This window comes from Athene noctua, unplaced genomic scaffold, assembly GCF_965140245.1.
Source record: "Athene noctua unplaced genomic scaffold, bAthNoc1.hap1.1 HAP1_HAP1_scaffold_193, whole genome shotgun sequence".
Taxonomy (NCBI): domain Eukaryota; kingdom Metazoa; phylum Chordata; class Aves; order Strigiformes; family Strigidae; genus Athene; species Athene noctua.
The window spans coordinates 217,520-224,115 of record NW_027437663.1 but is presented as its reverse complement, the minus strand read 5'-3'; positions in this window follow the sequence as shown (position 1 = coordinate 224,115).

Below are 6,596 nucleotides of genomic sequence, written 5' to 3'. Positions count from 1 at the left end.
CCGCTCAACCGGCCCGGCCCGCTCTGACCGGGCGCTGCTGTGGCCGCGCGTCGCTCCCCGCCGCTCCCGGAACGGAGATGGGCCGCCGAGGTGATCTCCGGCACCGGCACCGCGGCCCCCTCGCTCCATTCCGGGGCCGGGCTTGGCAGCTCCCGACCCGGACCAGTGACCGGGGACTCAGTGCCGGCGCTCAGGCTGCCGAGCGGCTCCAGGCGGGCGGGGGAGCCTGAGGAGAAGGAGATGGACACGGGGGAGGCAGGGACGGAGGGGGCGGCCTCGATGCTGCGGCTCCCGGTCGGCCCCGGGGAAAGCGGGGGCCGGGCCATGGCCGGGCAGAACTGGGTGGTGGCGCCGCCGCACCGGGACGTCCAGCGGCGCCAACGCCAACATGGGCGGCGGATCCTGGCACGGCGGGAAGGGGAAGGGGCCGGAGGCGCCCGGCAGGGTTTGGGGGCGAGAAACGCCGGGACAGGCAGACAGCTGCTGATGCAGCCCATTGCTCATCCGCTGCGTGACTGCCCAGCCGCAGGCTCACTGCCCAGGGAGCCCCAGCACATTCCGTGGTTGCCACGGCCCCATTGCCCAGGGAGCCCCAGCACGTTCCATGGTTGCCACGGCACGTTCCGAGGTTGCCATGGCACCTTTGCCTAGGGAGCCCCGGCATGTTCCGCGGTTGCCACGGCTCACAGGATGCAAACGGGGCGGGGCGGGGGCGCAGGGATGGGGTGCATTCCGGCCCGGCCCTGCCACCAGCACCGCCCAGCTGGCCGCCACAGAGCTCCTCTTCCTTCTGCATCTGCACCAAAGGCCCCATGGTTTATTGCCTTGTTGTTCACTTCATTGTGCTTTCCCTGCCATCTCACAACTTCCCGGTGGAGCCCGTCCCGCCCTCCCGCCCCACCGTTACTTCATCACTGGCAAACCGCTGCCAGAACTCTTCCCTCTTCTAGTAAAAGTGGCAACTCCAGCTGGGGACTCTTGACTAATAACCCTTTTAAAATTTCTTTTCCCTCCTCTTTTTTTCCCCTCAGAAGTCACTGAGATGCTTCCCCAAGTTCCAGAGATAAGATAAATAATTTCCTGGATGGGGTCTCTGATTACCGGAGAGGAGGGTGCTCAGAGCCACCCCGGCACAGAGAAGACCGGCACGTGGGGGCCAGAAAGAGGCCAGGAAAAATCGATGTGACACGCAGAGATCTCTGGGGCACGTGCGCACACACACACTGCCTGCAGACACACGCGGGGTACAAAGAGAAGGTGCGATGCCCACCCGGAGCGTGCGCACACCCGCGCTGCAAGAGACACGCTGGAACACAGAGCGCAAGGCGCAGTGTGCACACACACCCCGAGTGTGCGCACACACACACACACACACGCGCTGCAGCACGAGGAATGCACCCTCCCACCCCCCGCACGCACCCACCCCGCGTGCACCCGCCCCTGCGCCCACCCGCGAGCTCCCAGCGAGCTCCCAGCGATGCGCGCGCTCGCAGAACGCCCCTCCCACGGGGGCACACGCAAACTCTGCCGTCCTCTCCCCGCTGCAGCTTTTCCAGCTCTTTCTGGGGCTTCCTCCCCCGGCTTCTTAAACACCTTCTGACAGCGGCGCTGCCACCAGCGCTAACGGGCTCAGCCTTGGCCGGCAGCGGGGCCGCCTTGGGGCCGGGGAAGCTTCCAGCAGGTTCTCGCAGGAGCCGCCCCTGTAGCCCCGCACCCCCCCCAACCCGACCCCGACCCAAACTGCATTTCCCCTATCGCCCCGCTGTTAAGGGATGCTGCTGCTAAAATAGAGGGTTCTTTGAATACAGAATATTTAATAGGTTATAGAAAAACATCTCAAGAAGCAAACGTGCTGAATTTATAAACTACTTCTTCTCTAAGCAGAACATATCTCCTGTCCACGGAAAATAACTGACTAGCTAACTAAATGGTAAAAATATAGACATAATTCACATTTCTTCCTTTAAAAGTAAAAAAATCCGTAGTGTTACATTTCTTCTCTATAGGAAACTCCCGCACCAGAGGCTGCTGATGGGTCCTTTAAAGACACAGCAAGCAGTTCTTGTGGTGGTATTTTTTTCTCCCCCAAGTGTTTCTGTGTCGTCTGAGAATGAAGCTGGTCAGTGTCAATGCAGATGTCTCTGTCTCTGGAAAAATCTTGTCCCTTGGCAGTGCCAGCAGTATGGGGGGAGTGTCCCAAAGTCTGTGTGGGCTCTGAAGGGTGTCTGGCCCTTGGACGAGAGATGCCGGACTGCTCCAGTAAGACGGGGAACCGTGGGGCAGGGGCTGAGGCCCGGACAGGTACCGGATCTCAGGGGGTGTCTTCGTGTGCGCGCGTGGGAGCGGAAGGGCAGAGCCTGCCTGGGAAAGGGAGAGCCCCTGGCCCGGGCTGTCTGACCTGGCGTGGAGCCCTCGTGCCTCTTCCCTCCCCTGCTCCCGGCACGCACATTGTGCCACTCGTCCCCCTGAGCTCCGAGCGAGCGTCGGGGACAACCTCTGGGCTACAGGGAGGTGCCTGGAGGGAAGGGCCGCCCCGAGGTGCCCCAGGCCGGCAGAGGAGGCTGCAGCAAGCCTTTGGCTCCAGGTGGCATCCCCAGCCCTGCCCAGGGCTCACAGACACCCCCCCGCGGAGGCCGCGTCGTCTCCTCTGCAAAGGCCGAGAACCGGGGGCTGCTGGTCCCCAAGCGCAGCGAAGGCCGGGGGCTGCTGCCAGGGCCCTGTGGTCCCCGCTGGAGCCCCCGGCCAGCGGCACCTCCTCCAGCTCCGCGGGGGCCATCGGCCCCAGCGCGAGCTTCCCCTGCCCTTCTGGGCGGGGCCGGCGGGAAGCGCCGCCGCGGCCGTGGCTCCGTCTCCCCGAGGCGGCTGCCGGCCGCTTGCTCCGCTCGCCGCGTCTCGGTGTCGACGCTGCGGCGCTCGGCGCTGCCGGAGGGTCCGGCGGGGCCAGCGGGGCCGGGTGCGGCCGCTCGGTCCCGGGACGCCGGTTCCTCCGGGCGGGGGATTCCCGCGGGCTCTGTGCGTGGACCCGGGGCGGGCGGCCGGGAACATGCCGGGGGGGGATCTGCGGAGGGTGTGCGCGTGTTGGTGGGAGAGAGAAAGTGGGCGAGGGGCGGATCAAAAGTGCAAAGGACAGTTAAAAAAATGAGAGTGAAATGGGGGCTTCTGGGCGCCAAGGCCGCGTGGAAATTGCACTTTGGGCAAGAGTGAGGTTGAGCAAAGGATTCGTTTCCTCGCTCCTTCCCGGTCTAACCGGGACGGTGGGTGTTTTCGGGGGTTTTGGAAAGCTGGAGGTGAGCTGTCTCGAGGGAACGCCGCTGTCAGACTCCCGGCGGTACCGGGCGTTCCCCTCCAGACCCCATCTGCCGAGGTTCCCGGAGATCTGGGTTAGAGTCTGGCCTGGGGTGGCTGTTACTGTAAAACACTTTAATCAAGGGAAGAGTGTAACGGGTGAGAAACCAGAATTAATGCCCTGGCTGCTGCTGGGTGTAAAGAGGAAGGAAACGTAGAGAAGTGTCAGGATTCTTTTTGGTGCAGGAGGAACCCCGGGCAGTGGTGCCAGGATCTGTGTGATCGTGTGTTTCGGGGATACACCCACGGTGAAGCGATGCTCCAGACCCTGGGTTTCTGCTCTTGGTAATGTTACTGATTTTATTATTAACGGATCAAATTGTGTTTGATTGTGTTTTGATTTTAGTATAAGTGTGGAACTAAAAGATATTTTAGTAAAAATCATTTTACATTTATTGTATTTTGAACCTAACAACCAGCTGCTACTCTAAATGTTCCCTGTACAGCCCCGTACCGAGGCCGAAGGGATTGGCGGCAATTATCTAGTAGAAACACAAGATCCCTCCCAGCACCCCACTAGTCCCCACTGGACCCTTCTTGCACCCCATTATAGTTCCCCAGGACCCCATTATCTCCCCCAGAAACTGCCCTCAGGAGCCCTTTAGACACACCACCCCCCCTGCCCCCCCCCCAGACAGTGATAACCCCCTCAACTCCCCCATGGCCCCAATAACACCACCCAAGCACCAAGACCCCATTACTTCCTTCAAGACACCCCCAGAGCCCAGTAACTCCCCCTGAACCCCCTCCAGGACGTCCCCACTCCCCCCACCTCAGACACCAATATCTCCCTCAAGACACCCCCCTCCCCCCGAGGACCCCAATACCCCTCCCAAACCCCTCCAGGACACACAGAGCCCCCACCCCCCGACTCCATTACACTCCCTCTAGGGCCCAAATAATCCCCCAGGACCCCAATAACCCCCACACCTCCCACAGAACCCCCATAACACCCCCCAATAGCCCCCAGGTCCCCAGTGCCCCCTCACGGCACAGGCAGGAGTGTGGGCAGGTGCTGGGGGGACACAACGTGCTGGAGCCCCCCGGGGTCCCCTGGCCCCACAGGGCCTACTGCCTGCGACACTCTGCCAGGGCTCTGTGCTCTGAGGGAGGCGGCCTGGGCAGGAGGCCTCCAGCTCTCCATGGTCTCCCCTGAGGGATGTTCCTGCAGAGATTTGGTTCACCCGGCAAGGGGGAATTGCTCCTTTGAAAACACTCCCTTTGGTCTGGGTGGTGACTGAGTGTTTCTCCTGCCAAGGGGGCACCAGCCCCAGCAGCCCCAGCACTAGTGGTGGTGGCTCCGGCCCAGCAGTGGGTGGGCGCAGGGGGCTGGGGCCCATTTCCCTGCCGGGGGTGGGGGCATCGCCGGGGAAGGGAAAGCTTTGGTCTAAAACCCCAAACTTTTTCATGGTTCTGAATTTGTTTTCAAAATGAAAGGTTTGTTGTCCCAGTTGTGGCACTCCAGACGTTCTGCTGTGTGACTGTGCTTGTCCTTTTCCCTTGAACTCGGTGGGTTTTGCTGTCTGTTGGGGTCTGTGCTGTCTGCGGGGTTTATCTGTCGGGTTACCCCAGGGAAAGGGAATTTTAGCCCTTTATTTTTACTTCAAGGGTGAAAGAGGTGACCCATTAAATATTTTCTGCCCGCTGTGGTGATTTGGGGTGGGTGGGTTCAGTCTGATGAAACACCCCGGAGTGGTGCTTCAGAGGGTGCCGGTCACCAGAGCCGAGAGGTGCTGCTCAGAATCCGGCATTAAGGCCGAGGGCGAGAGCTGGCCCAGGGGGGCTCTTGCCCTCCGGCTGGGGGACAGTGTTTCCCAGCTGGGAGGTGCTGGGAGAGATGGGGGGTGAGCAGGGCTGTGCTGGAGCCCAGCCCCTCTGCAGAGCCCGGCTGCTCCTCTGGCTTTCTGCACAAAGGTCAGGTTCTGTGCAGAGCTGCCAATTCGCGCCTTTGCCAAAAGACCAATCCTGTTTTTTTCAAGTCGGAACGTCCTGCTCTGCTTTCAGGAAAGAGTCTCTTGACATCTGCCGGCAGAGCCGAAATCTCCCACACTGAAGCTACAAGAAGGAACTGAAAAGTAATAAAAGGACAAGTGTCTGTGTGCCGGGAAACTGGGAGTGCCTCTGGGTGGGAAATCCGGCAGCAGCCGTTGCTCTGAGGCTGCAAACTGCCGGCACAGCAGCTGCCGCGGGGGGCACTGCTTCAGCCTCCTCCGGCAGGCTCTCCTTCACCTCCACCTCTCCCCCCTGCAGCAGCTCTGCAGAAAATCGTCACTTTTCACTGCCCGCGGCTGTGGATTGCTGTGAACGGGATGTAACCGGTTGCCACCGTGTTTCCCTGCAAGCTTGTCCTGCCTGATGTGCTGTCAGTCTGCAGATCGTCACCTCGTTCCTAGGTGAGTGTTGGGGCTTCTCCTGGGGTCTCCTGTGCATCTTCTTACGTGTTGACAAAATGCCCATGGGAAAAGAGAATTATCATCAGGATAATTGATCAGGAAGAATTCATCCAGATCTTTACAAAAGCAGTCTCCTGTCCAGAACACCTGTGTAGTTCATCTTGCCTGTTTTTTCTTCCCGTCACCTTCCAGCTCCTGTTGGGTTCTGCTTTGCCCTGCACCTCTGCTTGTTCTCATCCCCATTTCATGGAGCCAGGCAGACCGACTTCCTCCTCCTCCTCCTTTTGCCTGCTTTTCTCCCTGTGACATCTGTTTTCTGTAACTGCCTGGTCTTTGTGGAACACATTTAACAAGGGCTCTGGCAGGTTCCCCTTTCAGGAGGTGCCTGTGGCTGCAGGGATGCCGTGTGGAGCAGGTGGGACAGGGCTGGCGTCTGCTCCGGGTCGGGGTTCGCACCCTCGGGTGCTGCGCAGAGGCCGGGTGCTGTGGGCTCGCGGCGGTAGCTCGGGCTCGGAGCAGAACCTGGTCTTTGGGGAAAACGTGGGTTTTCCTGAAGTGACTCCCTGTGCCGAGGCTGGCTGGCGGCCTGCAGCCGGCGTGTGCCCTGTGCCGGGGAGCTGGCCGGGGGTGTCAGGGAGCGGAGAGGTCTGACAGCACCTTCCTGGGCGCTGGCTGGGACAGGCCGGGGAGGGCTTGAGCTCTGTGTGTGGTGGCCAGGAGAGGCGATGCAGCAGGTGGAGCCGGCTCGTCTCTGATCGACCTTTTGAGGCGATTCCTGTTGGGGATTTAGGTTTTAGGACAGTTAACTGAAATCTTGCTCTATAAGTTGCTGATGAGTATGAGCAATGCAACCCCTGA